This window comes from Odontesthes bonariensis, chromosome 7 (genome assembly GCF_027942865.1).
Source record: "Odontesthes bonariensis isolate fOdoBon6 chromosome 7, fOdoBon6.hap1, whole genome shotgun sequence".
NCBI classification, from domain to species: domain Eukaryota; kingdom Metazoa; phylum Chordata; class Actinopteri; order Atheriniformes; family Atherinopsidae; genus Odontesthes; species Odontesthes bonariensis.
Window position 1 is genome coordinate 22099682 of NC_134512.1, and position 18359 is coordinate 22118040.

An 18359-nucleotide genomic window follows, 5' to 3' on the forward strand; every position below is an offset into this window, starting at 1 on the left:
GAATACGTTTTCTTTGCTTACATTCATGCAAATGTTTTTTGTTCTATAATGATTGATAATGCACTTCAATAATTGCAGGACAAGTCGGTGAATTCAGAGTTTAACAAGATTAAGGAATTTTGAATAGAATGAGATAATAGTTCTTATTGATGTTGAGTTATACCTATAAACTATTTTAGCAACAAAATAATCACAGAAGTACTGAAAAAGGTTTTTTTAAATGTATTTTTACAAATATTTCACACTTTTTTTAAGAACATGACAGCATGCTTTGGGTAAACTATGAATGTAATTTAAGTTTAAACATGAGAAGTACAGATTCTGGGGCTTCCTGAAGTAACAGAGGCCCATAGGGATTAATGAACTAATGCTGTCATGCTGGCAAACCCAAAGAAAATGAAAGGCCAGCACAGCAGACTCAAGAGTTACGTGGTTTAAAAACAACTTAGAAAACAATACACACAGTGCATGAACATGGGATACAAGGAAAAAGAAAATGTCACCTGAAAGTCAAACCCAGGTTCAACTTGAAGCTGAAACAATCTTTATCAGATTGGGAACATATGCACACGATCAGATTACAGTAGGTGCGTCAGTACCATGTTGATGCTCATGAATATTGCTCTTCAGAAATGTAGAATAAAAAGCATATTGAAAACCACGCAGAGGAAAGTATTTAAGCTTCTACACGTAGCTAAGGATGTTTCTAATAACCACCAGAAACACTTCCATAAATAGTGCAGTTCATTATGTCTTAAATGAAATTATGCTTTCACTTCATTACACTTGTATAGAATATGTGACAGTCCCAAAATACATTTATTCAAACAGAACTTTTACTGTACATCTGAGGGAGCAGAAACTTGTTTTAGAGTAAATTTAACTAAGTTTCATTTGTCTAAAATAACTCAGTTACTTATTAAACTTCCTGTCATAACGGCCAAGTTGTAATACCGATGAAAGCACAACCCTGCTTCACCCCAAATTTCCTGTTAATCTTTAATTAAATATAATTGTAAGAGAAATTTAAGGCTTCAAGCCACTTGGTTTTCAGTTGTCTTTATTGGCTCCACTTCATCCGGTCTATGTGCCATCTCCATGACAACAGCTCTTTCATCTTCTGTTTTGTTGGTTGAACACTTCCTGTAACAGCACCAACCGAATGAATAGAGTGCAGTCAGCCCCAGTGCTACCATGAATCCAATGAACTAGACCAAACAATAAATAAATAAATGTGAAAACATGCATTTATTTAGCATTGTTCAACAAGATCATTTCTGATCAATCAAATTACTGACTGGTGCAAAACTTTAGAACCCTCAGCTTCTTCCTTACCTGTGATTCAGCATACCATCGCTGTGTTTGGCTCAGAAACTCTCCAGATAAGTTGGCTGGTTTACACCAATGCTGGGGTGCAGAGCCCTCAATGATTTCATATTTTCCTGACCAGGATGTTCTTGCACAGGCATAATACCGACCATCAAGAAACACTATAATCAACCATGTTATGGGAGGAACTGTGATGTACCCGAAATCTGCACACGGGTCCTCACACTTGCATCCTTTAATCACACACATGAGCATGAAAACTATGAGGGCCGGAACGAAAAAAAATGCTGAAGCAAGCAAACGATTCCAAGTAGGATTGCAAGGGCATGCAAACTCAATCTCCACAATCTTCTCAAAGATAAAAAGGACGAGTCCAAAAGTAAAATTTGCTGCCAGAGGGCTCTTCTTCATTTCTCCCAACACATTAGAGAGCCATTGTTTCATCTCCCCAGCCATATTTGATTCTATATAAAGAGAAAAGAAAGACTTATAAATTTCAGAACTTACTTTTGATCACCTTGTTTCTCATAGTGAATCTACAGACAGACAATAATAATTTTATTGCACAATAATAAAACAGCATGTGTTACTGAGATCTGTTTCTTAGAAGGAAAGAAAATTTCCTCAAAGAAAGTTTCAAACTCCCAGATTCAAATTACAATAAAGCAGTTGAAATGGTACATTTAAAAGCTCAAGCTATCTTCATCTATAATTTCTATGGAGCTATTTAGAAAACAAGGAGGCTTTACCTGACGGGAAGCTTTTTGGATCAGATGAATTTGAGAAACCGAAGAGAGAACAAAGTATTCTGTCTTTTTAGTGGGTCAAATGAGCCTGCTACAGTTGTATTCAGCAAGCCAAAAGCAGTGCACTACAATGTATGAAAAAGGAAAAATAACAAGTCTTCAACAACAGTCAAACGATCACATCAACAGTGAAGGCAAAACAGAAGATTGTTTCTCTTTCAGTTACATGTCTTTTGATACTACAGGAAGAGTCACCTCAGCGACCTACCCACTGCTTATTGATTCAACACATTCAACAGTTTGTAAGCTAGACAAAAAGAAAGAAAAAAAAAACGGCGCTTCTTGTGCCATTTTTAAAACTTTTAGAGAAAATTTGGGTTAGGGCATGTGGTGCTTGAAAACAAAAGATCTGAAAAAAATGCTCTCTTAATGTTGTGAGAAAACTTAAACACCTAACTGTGAACATTTAAATGGAAAATGACAAAAGATGGAAAATCACTGGTTCAGAAAAGACAAAGCAAATTATCATCAAGTGTTCAAACCAGAGGGGTATTCCTAGAAAGTAGCTAAAGTAAGCCAGGCTATAGCCGGTAAGCGTCGCTTGAACTAGCGCCACCTCCCATTTAAGCCTCAAGTCGTTCCTTGAAGATATTTTAGCTGCATCTGGGTGAGGCTAATCCAAGCGAGGCTTAGCCTGGCTAAGTGAAAGTGCACGAGCAACGTAAGAAGCCCTGACGAGTGGATGGTGGAAAAACCGAGATCTGTGTGAAAAGGAGAGCGAGAAGCGCTGTTATTTTTTCGGCAGCTGAACAAATAATGCTTATGGAGCTGTATGAGGATTTTAAAAGTGTCATCACCAGAAATGGTAATACAGCTGCGGTCAATAAAGCGAAGAAACGGCATGGCAAACAACTGCAGAAAGTTTCATACCATTGACATTCATTTTACTGTCCTCATGTATTTATGCTCTCCTCTTTGTGTTATAATTTGTTTACATAAAGCATGCTGAATTGTCTCTGAATGTGATGTACAGCACAAATATACTGGCCCTGCTCACTTAATAACCCAATAATCGACACGCATCATCATACTTTGTGACTATAATATCGTGAGTGTGAGACCCACATATTAATTTTTCACTGTTACATCTCAACAGGAGCAATCTTAACAGCCAAAAGCGTACCTGGCAGCAAGTGAAGGTAAAGTACAGGAACATATTTCAGAGTGGTAAGTAGCCTTTGAAGAAATGTGTTTGTCCAATAAAGAGAGCACCAAACTAGATATGGAATACAAGAAACTGAAAATAAAAAAGATCAAGCTAGAGATCATGAAACTGGAGAGGGATGTTAGTATAAATTCAGATAAAGGAGAATTTCGTGTTGTGAACTGTATTTAGTTCTGTTTTCTCTCCACAGCTTGAGAAACATGTAATAATAATTAAACAATTCAACACAACTTGAACTCAAACTTGTCATTATTGTACGGTTCATGCAAAGTGTTAGAAATGTGTTTTTTTACATTTATATTCACAGTGGGGTGCCATGACCTAACGTGTGGAAAGTTATAAATCATCTCTGTCCATTTAGCCTTCTTACACTTGCTCTGACTTAAACTGCTACTGTGTCAATGCTAAATTATGAAAATAAGTTCTACCTCAAAGGTCACAACAATAAGGATCAAAGGAAATATGTGTCCCTGTACAAGTCCCTCACTGTGTCAGGAGAAACTGAGTCCTTTCAGGCACTAGAACTCAACGAAGAAAAGACTTGAGCCTGTAAAGTTGTCCACAAGACAAAATGTATAAAATATGAAGTATACTATTAATTTAAGATGGCTCTGTCAGAAGTCAGCCATGGTGCCAGAGAACTTTAAGCAATGAACCTGTATTTAATTTGGCCAAAGGTCATTTCTATCCGTGCCCTTGTTGTAGCATGTGCATGTGCATGTGCATGTGCATGTGCATGTGCATGTGCATGTGCATGTGCATGTGCATGTGCATGTGCATGTGCATGTGCTTGCCCTTGTTCCTGGATCAGGATATGGCGTGAGGAGGTACGGCCAGCATGCATAGCCTCTGTCCCCAAGCAGGACACCATTGAACTCTCCTGCAGAATAAGAGAAATGTTGGATGGATATACATGTGTTAAGACTTGGCAATTTGATGCAATATGTGCCTTAAATGGCTATCTATAATAAAGTATGACGAGCACTTTAAATTCCTTAAGATGACCTCTATACCTGACCTCTCATTAGATTACCACAATTCTGCCTATGCTGCACCTTACTTCCAAAGTACACTCCTTCAGGTAAGTAAAATTCTGGCGCCTTATGCAAACCTCTGTGCCAGTGAGGATGCTCGGAAGATCCTAGAATCATGAACTGATCCCGGCCATTTAGCCTCAATGTTGGAAATGAAATGACCTCCATCACAGATCATCTGTATTGTCGGAGGATATGAGTCAATGATGAGGTTCCACAGGGCATAAATGTAACATTGCTCAGCATTACTCAAAGGGGTTGATGTGGTGTTTTTCAAAATGAGAAATCCAGTTCAGAGTCTATGGACAATTATCCCCAAGTGTACCTGTACATTTAGGATATGGAAAAATGTTCAGTTTACATAGTCAGCCTCCACGGGTCCAGCAGGGGCCTGGACAATGTGACAATGTTTAAATCCAGACTGAAAACAGTTATTGTTGGAAAACTGTATATAGATTTTCATTTCTAGTAAACAACATTTTATAGACAGACATGTAGTGTGTGAACTTTGCTTAGTGTGATACAAAGTAATTCAAGGGAACTGTGGGAAACAGGGTGCTCTGGTCTTCCCATGCAGGATAATGTGCAACAACTCAACACGTGAGGAACTAGATGTCCCAGTGAAACATTTGTTGCATCTTGCTCACAAGATTGTTTTACGTATGCTGATTGTAACTAAGCTGTGTAATAAAAAGAACTACACGGGGAAAGTCGGATGGAGTCGTTTGAGCACGGGTGAAGGAGTAAGTTCTGTCAGTCCGTCCGGCTCCCCTTGCAAGTAAAAATACAATCTTGTGCACTGTGTGTTTGGTTAATCACTGGGATTGTCTTGAGTGAACTGTGTTCCAGCTGGGTTAACTCTTAGACCCAACATTTCTTGGTCCTTCGAGCCGGATTCCAACACATCGCCGTCTGCCGAGGACACACCGAAGTCTGTCGACAGCCAGACGTCCAGGACGCCTGACAAAGACCTGGGGCGTGAATTCGTAGCCAGGCCGGTGATTAGTTGTCTGATCTTCCCTCGTTGGACGACGATTGACGGAATCCAGAGACAGCTCCAGTGACAAAACAACACTGAAATAAGGTAAGAGAGCGACTCTATAACCCCGGTTGAACGTATACGAAAGGCTACTCCGCCAGAAGGAGGTTAAATTGGTATCTCCGCCGTAAGGGAGAGTAAAAAAGGGCTTCTCCGCCAAGAAGGAGGATAAAATAGGCCTCTCCGCGAGTAAAAAAAAAGGCTTCTCCGCCAGAAGGAGGTTAAGGGAGAGTAAAAAGAGTGAATGAGCAAGTGTGAGTGTGAATGCCACTGGTGGAAGCAGCAGCACGGACTGAAACCTAACGGTGTTAACGTAAATCCGTGGTCTGTTGAAGTACACAAAGTAGTGGATTAAATGTTTTAGGTCTCTAAAAAGGCACGTTGCCTGTACGAGACGACAAGTTGACATAATGGAGGGCGGCACAAGCAAACCTGCCCTAGAAGGGGATTGCAAATATATTCAAGATTCAAGATAGTTTTATTTGTCACATACACAATCATATACAGTACAATGTGCAGTGAAATTCTTCATTGTCCTGCTACCAATAAAAAGATAATTAAAATAAAATATGAAATATGAATAAAAAATATGAACTATGAATAAAAATATAAAATAAGAATAAAAGAAAATGTATATTGTATATTAAAATTTTATATTAATATATTAATATTTTGAATATTAAATGTATATATGGAACAATACTGTGATAACAGTGTTATGTGTTTGGACAAATGGGAAAAGAAATATGGGTTCAAGGGCAAATTGATAGAAGCCGATTGTAAGGCGCTGGTGGACAAACTCTGTGTGAGTGTAGCAAGTAAGAGAGGAAAGCAGAGAGAGAAAAAAAGAGTTGCAGCTTCAAATGGCAATAGTGTGGCTCTAGCAAGCTCAGAGAAGGAAAAAAGGGAGCGATGAGACAGCGTTGCAAGCAGTGGTAGCAATTAAACCTGATGATGAAACTGGAGCCACTTCAGATTATTTAAAAAAATAATCAAAACAGGGGTAATGGAAAAGTCACCAGAGGCCTCTTGCAACACACAAATCTTTCCAGTCAGAAAAGCAGATTCTGAGAACTGGAGAATGATACAAGATCTTAGAGCTGTGAATCAAGCAGTGGAAAGCACAGCACCTAATGTGCCTGACCCACACACACTGTTAAATCAAACTAAGGACAAAATGATGACATCTTTTCAAATACTCTCTATATCAAAAATAGTAAACCAATCCTTCCACGCAATTTATATGAAACAGCTGCAATTTTGAGCCATGGGCCTTGCCATGTCTCAACAGGAGGGATGGTTAATATGATACAGAAGCATTTTTATGCATTTGGATTTAATTCGTACTCAAAAAACTTTTGTAGAGCATGTCTTATTTGTTGTAAGCACAACGCTCAGGGCAATGTAAGACCTAAACGTGGTCAGTTCCCGCATACTCAACACCCATTTCAATATCTACATATGGACTTTATCGAATTGAACAAATGCCAGAACTACAAGTATTGCCTTGTCCTGATATGCCCTTTTTCTAAATGGGTTGAAATAGTTCCGAGCAAACAAGCAGACGCTTTGACAGTAGCTAAGGCACTCTGTAAGTCCATAGTACCTCAATACGGCATTCCTGAGAAACTGTATAGTGATAATGGCACCCACTTTGTCAATGATGTTGTGTCCAGGATGGCACAACATTTGGGATTGACATTAAAAAAATCATTGTTCTTACCACCCACAAAGTGCTGGGCTGGTGGAAAGAACTAATGGGACAATCAAACTAAGACTCAGGAAAACAATGGAGCAAACGGGGAAAGCATGGCCAGACTGTTTAGACCTAGTCAAGCTGTACATGCGAATCACACCCACAGGGAATGGTTTAACTCCATTTGAAATAGTCCAAGGCAGACCCTTTCGATTACCTGTGTTTGCAGCAGACGAAAATAAAGCAGTAGAAGAGACCACACTGGCAGAATGGATGTGCAAAATGTTGCAAGAGAAAGAAATTGTGAGTGCAAATGATCTGCCGACTGCTGTTATTTCTCCACAGGAACAACATGCCAAACCAGGAGATTGGGTCCTGATAAAAGTCATAAAGCGGAAGTGTTGGTCAAGTCCACGCTGGGAAGGCCCGTTCCAGGTCCTGCTGTCGACTCCCACAGCAGTGAAAATCGCTGAAAGGTCAACGTGGATACATCTCAGCCACTGCAAGACGGTAACACATTTCCCTGCTGACAACGAGTAGTGGTGGAAGTCTGGCTACAAAGGGCAGTGTGATAGATAGCTCACACTAGGTCTCAAACCAGTGAAGAAAACAACTGATCCACACTCATTTAGAATGGCGGGAAAACTCTGTCTGGTGGTTACAGGACTGTTTTTAGGTTTATCCCTAAGGCTGTGGACATGTTCAGGAGCAGGAGGGCTGCAGCGATCACGACGATGGACATACCATACCAACCATGACTGGATTCCTGAGGACCCTAAACACCCAATAGACACTAACATGTGGTACTCTTATGCGCGAGTGTTAACTCGCACTTACAACAGAAGCAATTGTTATGTGTGTTCAGTTATGCCACACTCAGCTCAACAAGCTGCATTGTATGGGAAACAAATGAACAAAACTCAAAGTAAATGTTTGGCGAGCTTTGCTGGCGTGGGTTATCAACATTCAAGTATCAAAATTGATGACACTGTCTCCCACGCAGTGGGACTACGAAATGGCATATGTGACACCATGTTCTGGATAAATTACAAATACACCATCAAAGGGAACTCAGACCACAGAAAGTGTTCATGAATTTGACAGGGAAACACGCCATGTGTTATTCTCAAGAAAAAGGTTCAGTTCCAGTTGGCCGCTTAAACATGACCACAGATTGTACTGAGACAGCAGCTCATGGAGAAGGAGCACTCAGTGGTGCCTCAAACGGCACATATTTGGTGCAAGGTGGATGGTGGTTGTGTGGACGAGATGCATATCTGATGCTGCCAGCCAATTGGACGGGCGTGTGCGCGCCCATATTCGTGACTGACCATACAATTATAATCAATGCAATTCCAGGTCAACTAAAGATGGGTGCGAGAAGAAAAAGAGATATTCCCGAGTTCAAACCACATGATGCAGTCTGGGGCTCAGATGTCCCTGATGAACACAAACATTGGTCAACCGGCAACAAAGTCTTGCTTTCTGTCCTTCCCTGGCTGGGAGTGGGCAAGAATGTGCTCCATTTGGAAACCATAGACTATAGACTTGGAGCTTTCATTAATCTTACATCAATAGTGCATGAAGGTCAAAACAGAGAAATAAATGCTTTGCGGACAATGGTTCTTCAGAACAGAATGGCTTTAGATCTTCTAACTGCAGCTTCTGGTGGCGTTTGTGTGATGATAAATACTTCATGTTGTACCTACATTCCGGACGAAATCGGAACTAATGTATCCGTAGCTATGCAAGGCCTACGTAACCTTCAAAAGGCCATAGGTCAAGACAATAATGCTCAAGGTCTCGACTTGATGTCCTGGCTGACTTCAGGATCATGGTGGCACATCCTAATGCGAATTGCAATACCTATTCTCTCTGTCATGTTTCTGCTTTGCCTATTTACAATGTGCATTATTCCTTGTCTTAAATCAATGATTAACAATATGATGGCAGGGCTGTTTTCTAACTATGTCTTACTTGTCCAACATGACCCGGAGGAGCTCGGCAAGGATGCTACAGTCTAAGTGACACCAATACTGAAAACACATTATGTGAATGGTACTAGGTTGATGTTGACTCTTGGTAACTAAAAATGAAAAACAGGAGGGAAATGTTGGAAAACTGTATATAGATTTTAATTTCTAGTAAACAACATTTTATAGACAGACATGTAGTGTGTGAACTTTGCTTAGTGTGATACAAAGTAATTCAAGGGAACTGTGGGAAACAGGGTGCTCTGGTCTTCCCATGCAGGATAATGTGCAACAACTCAACACGTGAGGAACTAGATGTCCCAGTGAAACATTTGTTGCATCTTGCTCACAAGATTGTTTTACGTATGCTGATTGTAACTAAGCTGTGTAATAAAAAGAACTACACGGGGAAAGTCGGGTGGAGTCGTTTGAGCACGGGTGAAGGAGTAAGTTCTGTCACTCCGTCCGGCTCCCCTTGCAAGTAAAAATACAATCTTGTGCACTGTGTGTTTGGTTAATCACTGGGGTTGTCTTGAGTGAACTGTGTTCCAGCTGGGTTAACTTTTAGACCCAACATAATTTATTTATTTTTGTTTGTTTCTATGAGGTGAGATATACTTATAAACCTCTCTGTTTTTTTTTTTATATCACCTGCACATCTGGTTTGCTGTATTTTAGCTGTTTGTTTGTTATATTTGTGCAAATAAATAAATCAAATCATAATAAAAAAAAGACAAAAGGTGTGCAAGAGCGTCAAATTTATGATCTGACAGTAGATGACAATACGAGAAAGAATTGTTGGACCTAAGTATTTGATGATGTTCTCCTGCCATCGAAGATGGGCTGAATACGTTTTCTTTGCTTGCATTCATGCAAATGTTTTTTGTTCTATAATGATTGATAATGCACTTCAATAATTGCAGGACAAGTCGGTGAATTCAGAGTTTAACAAGATTAAGGAATTTTGAATAGAATGAGATAATAGTTCTTATTGATGTCGAGTTATACCTATAAACTATTTTAGCAACAAAATAATCACAGACGTACTGAAAAAGTTTTTTTTAAATGTATTTTTACAAATATTTCACACTTTTTTTTAAGAACATGACAGCATGCTTTGGGTAAACTATGAATGTAATTTAAGTTTAAACATGAGAAGTACAGATTCTGGGGCTTCCTGAAGTAACAGAGGCCCATAGGGATTAATGAACTATTACTGTCATGCTGGCAAACCCAAAGAAAATGAAAGGCCAGCACAACAAACTCAAGAGTTATGTGGTTTAAAAAACAATTTAGAAAACGATACACACAATGCATGAACACGGGATACAAGGAAAAAGAAAATGTCACCTGAAAGTCAAACCCAGGTTCAACTTGAAGCTGAAACAATCTTTATCAGATTTGGAACATATGCACACGATCAGATTACAGTAGGTGCGTCAGTACCATGTTGATGCTCATGAATATTGCTCTTCAGAAATGTAGAATAAAAAGCATATTGAAAACAACGCAGAGGAAAGTATTTAAGCTTCTACACGTAGCTAAGGATGTTTCTAATAACCACCAGAAACACTTCCATAAATAGTTCAGTTCAGTATATTATGCCTTAGATTAAATTATGCTTTCACTTCATTACACTTGTATAGAATATGTGAGTCCCAAAATACATTGATTCAAACAGAACTTTTGCTGTACATCTGAGGGAGCAGAAACTTGTTTTAGAGTAAATTTAACTATGTTTCATTTGTCTAAAATAACTCAGTTACTTATTAAACTTCCTGTCATAACGGTCAAGTTGTAATACCGATGAAAGCACAACCCTGCTTCACCCCAAATTTCCTGTTAATCTTTAATTAGATATAATTGTAGGAGAAATTTAAGGCTTCAAGCCGCTTGGTTGAACACTTCCTGCAGCACCAACCGAATGAATAGAGTGCAGTCAGCCCCAGTGCCACCATGAATCCAATGAACTACTAGACCAAACAATAAAGAAATAAATGTGAAAATATGCATTTATTTAGCATTGTTCAACAAAATAACTTCTGATCAATCAAATTACTGACTGGTACAAAACTTTAGAACCATCAGCTTCTTCCTTACCTGTGATTCAGAATACCATCGCTGTGTTTGGCTCAGAAACTCTCCAGATAAGTTGGCTGGTTTACACCAATACTGGCGTGTAGAGCCATTAATGAATTCATATTTTCCTGACCAGGATGCTCTTAAACAGGCATAATACCGACCATCAAGAAACACTATTATCAACCACGTTATGGCAGGAACTGTGATGTAACAGAAATCTACACACGGGTCCTCACACTTGCATCCTTTAATCACACACATGAGCATGAAAACTATGAGGACTATGAAGCAAACAAACGATTCCAAGTAGAATTGCAAGGGCATGCAAACTCAATCTCCACAATCTTCTCAGAGATAAAAAGGACGAGTCCAAAACAAATATTTGCTGCCAGAGGGCTCTTTTTCATTTCTCCCAACACATTAGAGAGCCATTGTTTCATCTTCCCAGCCATATTTGAATCTATATTAAGAGAAAAGAAAGACTTATAAATATACAAAGTTACACTTTATATGGCATTTCAGAACTTACTTTTGATCACCATGTTTCTCATAGTGAATCTACAGACAGACAATAATAATTTTATTGCACAATAATAAAACAGCATGTGTTACTGAGATCTGTTTCTTAGAAGAAAAGAAAATTCCCTCAAAGAAAGTTGCAAATTCCTAGATTCAAATTACAATAAAGCAGTTGAAATGGTACATTTAAAAGCTCAAGCTATCTTCATCTATAATTTCTATGGAGTTATTTAGAAAACAAGGAGGCTTTACCTGACGGGAAGCTTTTTGGATCAGATGAATTTGAGAAACCAAAGAGAGAACAAAGTATTCTGTCTTTTTAGTGGGTCAAATGAGCCTGCTACAGTTGTATTCAGCAAGCCAAAAGCAGTGCAATACAATGTATGAAAAAGGAGAAATCAAAAAGTCTTCAACAACAGTCAAACGATCACATCAACAGTGAAGGCAAAAAAGAAGTTGTTTATCTTTCAGTCACGTGTCTTTTGATACTACAGGAAACTACAGGAGGAGTCACCTTGGTAACCTATGCACTGCTTACTGATGTAACACATTCCCAAATAAAGAAACTACACAGATGTTGCCTGAAGCACACATAATGCACTAACAATGCATAATGCATAATTAGCTTCAAAAGCACATAATTGATTATATGGTCGGACCATATAAGGAATATTTAGATTAAAATACATAACAAATACCTGCATATACCCAACACTCAGTGTTCATGCCACAAAGGAAAGTCATCCACACTTGCACCCTGCATTTATATGCACTTTGCAAGGTAGACAAAAAGAAAGAAAAAAAACCAGCACTTCCTCTGCCTTTTCGAAACCTCGACAGACAATTTGCTATGTGGGCAGGTGGTAAGCAACAGATGCTTGAAAACAAATGATCTGAAAAAGCTGCTCTCTTATTGTTGTGAGAAAACTTAAACACCTAACTGTGAACATTTAAATGGAAAATGACTAGATGGAAAATCACTGGTTCAGAAAAGACAAAGCAAAATATCATCAAGTGTTCAAACCAGATGACATGAGCAATGCCAAACATGTTCCTTTACATAAATAGATATTATTTTCATTAACTAAGACAACTCAATGACCTTAAACTATGGATGTGGTACTGAATGCAGCTACACAGTCTGTCTATAATGTTTAGATTTTGTTTCTTGTCATCACCACTAGATGTCCTCAGGTTCCTTGGTCTTCTCCCCTGGTCTCTTTCACATCTGTCTGTCTCTGCTCAGTCACGGCTGCAGTCACTTTGCATTAGTTCCCTCAGTATATATGCTCTTCTGTGAATCTCAGTCCTCGTCAGATCCTCTTTGACACTCACATCAATTGGGTTTCATTGCTGCTCTTGTCTGGTCATCTCCCTGTGAGGTTCTTTCTTTAGTTTGTTTTCCAAGTTTAGTTTATTGTTTCCCTGCTCAGCTGCGCTTTTTTACCTCCGTCGTCATCCATTTTATCCAGACTGTTGTGTCCTGCGTATTTATATATACTGTATATATATATATATATATGTATATTTGTGCGTGTTTATATGTACATACTGTTAACTATCCAGAGATCTAACTTTGCTTGTAATAATCTGACAGTAGATGAGAACACAAGAAAGAAATGTTGGACCGAAGTAGTTGATGATCTCCTGCTATTGAAGTTTGGCTGAATAAGCTTTCTTTGCTTGCATCAGTGTAAATGTTTTTCTTCAATAATGATAAATAATGCGCTTTAATAATTGCAGGACAAGTCGGTGAATTCAGAGTTTAACAAGATTAAGGAAGAGTTTTGAATAGAATGAGATAATAGTTCTTATTGATGTTGAGTTATACCTATAAACTATTTTAGCAACAAAATAATCACAGAAGTACTGAAAAAGTTTTTTTTTAATGTATTTTTACAAATATTTCCACTTTTTTTAAGAACATGACAGCATGCTTTGGGTAAACTATGAATGTAATTTAAGTTTAAACATGAGAAGTACAGATTCTGGGGCTTCCTGAAGTAACAGAGGCCCACATAGGGATTAATGAACTAATACTGTCATGCTGGCAAACCCAAAGAAAATAAAAGGCCAGCACAGCAGACTCAAGAGTTATGTGGTTTAAAAAACAACTTAGAAAACAATACACACAATGCATGAACACGGGATACAAGGAAAAAGAAAATGTCACCTGAAAGTCAAACCCAGGTTCAACTTGAAGCTGAAACAATCTTTATCAGATTGGGAACATATGCACACGATCAGATTACAGTAGGTGCGTCAGTACCACGTTGATGCTCATGAATATTGCTCTTCAGAAATGTAGAATAAAAAGCATATTGAAAACCACGCAGAGGAAAGTATTTAAGCTTCTACACGTAGCTAAGGATGTTTCTAATAACCACCAGAAACACTTCCATAAATAGTGCAGTTCATTATGCCTTAAATTAAATTATGCTTTCACTTCATTACACTTGTATAGAATATGTGACAGTTCCAAAATACATTGATTCAAACAGAACTTTTACTGTACATCTGAGGGAGCAGAAACTTGTTTTAGAGTAAATTTAACTATGTTTCATTTGTCTAAAATAACTCAAGTTACTTATTAAACTTCCTGTCATAACGGCCAAGTTGTAATACCGATGAAAGCACAACCCTGCTTCACCCCAAATTTCCTGTTAATCTTTAATCAGATATAATTGTAAGAGAAATTTAAGGCTTCAAGCCACTTGGTTTTCAGTTGTCTTTATTGGCTCCACTTCATCCGGTCTATGTGCCATCTCCATGTCAAAAGCTCTTTCATCTTCTTTTTTGTTGGTTGAACGCTTTGTTGCGAGATATGCTATAAGTCGCGATGTGTGCATGTGTGGGCGGGGCGTGAGGGAAGAGAAAAGGAGAGACGAGACGGAGAAGATGTGTGTGTGCAGTCAGGCGGCTACCGGAGCAGTTGTTCTTCTACTGTTGTTGGAATAAAAGGATTACACGAAGCCCCGTGGAGCTGTCCTCTTGTTGTTTAAAGACTACGAGAGTAGGGAAGTTAACCCCGAAGTTAAGCACGTTCTTCGGCCCTGGAAAACGGCAATTTCCCCTGATCTCCTGACCACGGTCCGGATACTATCAGGAAAGGTTAACACTGGCGACCACGAAGGGACTGTTACTACACATGCAACACTGGTGAGCATACTGGAATATAGCTCAGGAAACCGGAGATGCAGAGTATTAACTTTACACGGTACTTTATTAACAACGAAGAAGACAACATGGCGGCCCCCTGTCAGGTGCACGTGAACGAATGTAAACATAAACGCGGCGATGTGACCAGCCACTCCAATCCAGCCATGTCAATGACTACGGCGAACGAATACGAAATAAAAAATGGATGTAAGCGAATGTAGCAGCATAGATGCATGACCAGTTCCCTCACCTGCCTGTAGGCATGCTGTCAATTATTCAATCAGAGGAGTGGCAGTATAAAAGGAGCCCTCCCTCATGCTTTCCCTGTCTGCTTCCATTGAATTGTCTGCTTCCGGGTTAGGGGTCATTTTCTCGACAAGGTATGTCTGCTGCTCTCGCGGCATGTTCACCTTTTGGTCTCTCTGGTGTGCTGATTATTTGTTGTTGCTGCAGTGGTGGCCGTTATGCATCCCTGGCTCCAATGGCTCTCGGGGTGCTGTCTCCCCTCGCGGTGGTGAGTGTTTGATCTCTCTGTGTCTCTGTATATATGCTACATTTTAGGGCTAACGCTAGTATGCTCAGTTAACAGGTGTACTGCCGCCTGGATCGTCCTCTCCTCCTCCGGAGCGTGTCATCATAAGATGCCGTTGTAATTCTGGGCGCACTGACCGGTAGGCTGGAGACACTGCTGCTCTGCACGGAGCTTCTGATCCTGCTTTACTGACTGACAGTTCGTCCAACCTGCTCGGGGTTTTTATCTATCGCCGATAAGTATTGCCTGAACAAGGTCTTGCTTGGGATTCCCTGTTTTAATGTTGTAATCGTCTAGTGCTTCAGCCTTAACGGCTGCGCCTGGCGCCGACGGACGGCGGTCTGAGCGCTGTGCCTGACGCACGGAGGGTGTCTGGCAGTTTTAATTGATTTTGAGGTTACACTCCCTTAGTTTCTGTTTTGTTTTCTTTGTTAGCTACTTTGAGATAATTTGTATATTGTTTTCTTTTGGAGTACATTTGTATTTTGGTTTTGTTTATTTCTTTTTCAGTTACTAAATTGACCATTATTAAGATTTGTTTATCTCCTTCTCAGTGCTGGCGTCTGGTGGCTGGGTGCTGGTGGTCCGGCTGGTGGTCTTCCCCCTTTTTTTGCTGTGTTCCTTTGGGATTTGAGTTCTCACATTTTGGTGCCTTTAAGTTGGTTTGTTGTTTCTTTATATATTTTAGTTAGGATTCTGCCCCCCTTCTCACTAGCCCCTGTTTCCCCAGTCACGCTCAGCACTGTTTAGGTCTTCTTTAATTTTTCTGTATGAATGTTTTTAAATCGTATTATAAAAAGACAACTATTATAATAAAAACTAGATCTTTTTGTATAAACATCGAACTACGTCTTCTCATTCCTAGTATATTGAACCTGCGTGTCCTTGAACCTAAACTTAATAATTCTCTGGGTGAAATTCCTGGAGTGGCGTTGTTGGATCACACCGAAAACCATTTGAGCTTAACTTAGTCTGCTCGGCTGCCACACAAACAATATGTTCACAACACACAGAGTAATCCCTTCTCGTGTGAGGGAGGAATTGTAAATGCAAGTGCAACAAGTTATATACAAATTCAATCACTGAAATTGTCGGATACTAATCCATTTAAGGCTGATGTGGAGAGAGATCATAAGGCTGTCGTGCGATGCAAACAACCCTGCACCCATGTGCATAACACTGATGGAGGACAGGTGGAGGCGCCATTCGCAGCCGCCATTGCATACACCAGCACAAACCCCTTTGCCGCTGCTCATTCAGCGAGTTTCATCCATAGCACTCCCATATCCAGTCACGACCCCCAGTCGAGGCCATTGCCCCACCCTGTCCATGTTAAAGCATCTAAAGACATTGACCAAACACATTTATTACAAGATGACAGTCCTGTTATGCAATTAATATCACCTTCCCCAAAATGTGAACAACGCCAGACTTGTAAGCATAACCGTCGCCCCCGCTCTGTGCGTTACCAACCCTCCTCAGAGAGTGAGGATGATGATGATGCTAGGGAAAGAATCCCCACCCTCAGTCCTGGCCAATATGATGGCACCACGCCATGGACAGAGTTCTTACACCGTTTTGAAAGCTGCGCCAAAGCAAATCACTGGACTAAAAAGACTAAGGCCATCCAGTTAAAGTTTTGTCTGGTTGGCGCAGCAGGGGCAATTGTGCATAAGAACCCCCGGTCCACTCAGTGGGACTATTGCCGCCTAGTGGAGGAAGTTGAGAATGCATATGGCCCTTCATCAGAGCATGCAGCTGCTGTTGCTATTGAACTAAGACAACGCATTCGCAAGTCTGGCGAAGCTCTCCATTCGTTAAGGGATGACATATATGGCAAAGTGTCAGTGGCATATAGTGATAGGACTTTGGAAGAGCAAGACAAAATAGCCGTTGAAGTTTTCACCCATGCCATAGGAAACGCGGAGGTTGTGCAAAAGCTGTTAGAGAAGCGACCCCAGACCTTAGCTCAGGCCTATAACATTGCCCACCGCTATGAAACAACTAAGCGAGCAGCATCACATGTCACCACTCTTATGCACTCAGGGGCACGGGGTGTTCCCGAACGAAAACCCCCTACCGCAGCTATGGTCAGAGAAAGAGCAGAAGGAGGGGAGACTGATATCCTCACGGCCATCCCAGGGGTCAGCAATAGACCGGTTAGCCATGAATTTCACCAAGCAGCTCCCCGGAAAACCTTTAAAAACACTAAATGGGAGGAAATTCGCTGCCACAACTGCTCAGGTATTGGGCACATGAAGAGAAATTGTCCCTCTCCCAGGAAAACAAAAAGGGCAACTCATCAGTACACAAATACCTCCCGCGAGAGCTCTGAACCCACTGTCCTCCATTTCAAAACCCATGGTCAAGAAATGAACATCCATCTGATGGTGTATGAATTGGATATCTGTGCTGTCCTGGACAGTGGGGCACGGAGGAGCGTGCTTCCCCTGCGCTGTTACAATGCCATTCACCCGGATGTTAGGCCTGCACTTCAGCCATCCACTGTGAAGACGCTGCTGGGGGTCGGGCCAGGAGATGTTCCAGTGATCGGGGAGGTTCAGCTCCTTGTCCAGCTTAACAACCGGCAGGTGAGCGTGAATTTCCTTGTGGCCGATATCGCTGGCGAAGAGGCCCTCCTAGGCCATCCATTCCTCACTCAAGCCCAGGCGCGCCTTGACTTTGGCACCAACCGCATCATCCTGTTTGGCGAGGAAGTGCCATATTTTCACGCTGTGAGCCAGCCAAAGATCCAGGCTGTAAGAGTTTCTCGGACGGTGGTGGTAGAGGCTGGGGTGGAGTATGTCGTAAGAGGCAAAATTCCGTTTAAAAGGCGGTTGGAAGGGGAGGTGATGCTCACTCCTACCAGGGGTTTCGTAGGGAGACACAAAGTGCTAGTTGCTCGTGTGCTGCTTGAAGCCCAACATGCTAAAGGAGTGCCTCTCCGTGTATTTAACCCTGGCAATACTTCTGTCACCATCAAGAAGGGTGCTATCGTTGGCGTCCTCGAGCCCGCACACGCTCT

At 40.6% G+C, this 18359-nt stretch overlaps 1 protein-coding gene and 3 long non-coding RNA genes across 4 annotated transcripts in view; 2 read left to right on the forward strand and 2 right to left on the reverse strand.

Moving 5' to 3' along the window:
• cox5aa (cytochrome c oxidase subunit 5Aa) overlaps nucleotides 1–18359 on the forward strand; it is a 131219-nt gene that overhangs the window by 6881 nt on the left and 105979 nt on the right. The gene's annotated exons all lie outside the window — the stretch shown is intronic.
• LOC142384717 (uncharacterized) lies at nucleotides 360–2247 on the reverse strand. The gene is made up of 3 exons (XR_012770100.1): nucleotides 2079–2247; nucleotides 1336–1793; nucleotides 360–1208 (listed from the first exon to the last, which is right to left on the reverse strand). It is a non-coding gene; the product is annotated as an uncharacterized LOC142384717 (long non-coding RNA).
• Nucleotides 10098–12076, reverse strand: LOC142384718 (uncharacterized). Its single transcript, XR_012770101.1, has 3 exons — nucleotides 11896–12076; nucleotides 11143–11584; nucleotides 10098–11012 (listed from the first exon to the last, which is right to left on the reverse strand). It is a non-coding gene; the product is annotated as an uncharacterized LOC142384718 (long non-coding RNA).
• On the forward strand, nucleotides 14560–16172 carry LOC142384719 (uncharacterized). The gene is made up of 2 exons (XR_012770102.1): nucleotides 14560–15316; nucleotides 15385–16172. It is a non-coding gene; the product is annotated as an uncharacterized LOC142384719 (long non-coding RNA).